The following is a 639-nucleotide window of genomic DNA, read 5'->3' as shown; positions in this document are numbered from 1 at the left end:
ATTTTCCAATAATCATGACTATTTAACACATATTGTTAAGCTCATGATCCTGAACATTCAAAAGGTTTCAGCCATTGTTCGGACACCTAAGAATCTTAGATAATGCTAAAATGCCGGTGGTACTGTAACTTTCAAACTTTATAAGAAACTCGAGATTAACGACGAAACATTTTATCTATGTGTTTTGGAAAGCTCTCGAAATAAGCAAGAATATGCAACGAAAAATGGGAGGTTTCATTCAAAAAATTCAAAGTAGTACCTTGTCCTGACCTTGACGACCCCAGGAACAAACCAATGTTATTATTTTATGTCTCCCTCAAAACCCTACAACTTTTGTCTGAAACATTTTTCTCTCAAACCTCGCAATTTCCAAATATTTGACTGTCAAATATAAAATGGGACACTGTAACGACGAGACCGAGGGTCGTGCACGACATGCGTAACACAAATTATAAATGCGATACATACATACAATTAACGAACGTTCGAACTTACAAACACGGACAGCTCGGCCACCCTTGCACACGCGTTCGCGGCACCGCTTGAGATTTATGTGCGGCTTCGTTTGAGATCTCCACGCGGCGCCGATCAAACATTCGGCGACAGCGGCGGCTGTCCAAAAGACGGCCGCCGCAAAAA

The sequence above is a fragment of the Wasmannia auropunctata genome, unplaced genomic scaffold, assembly GCF_000956235.1.
Source record: "Wasmannia auropunctata unplaced genomic scaffold, wasmannia.A_1.0 LD336078.1, whole genome shotgun sequence".
NCBI lineage: Eukaryota > Metazoa > Arthropoda > Insecta > Hymenoptera > Formicidae > Wasmannia > Wasmannia auropunctata.
This window is presented reverse-complemented; position numbering follows the sequence as displayed.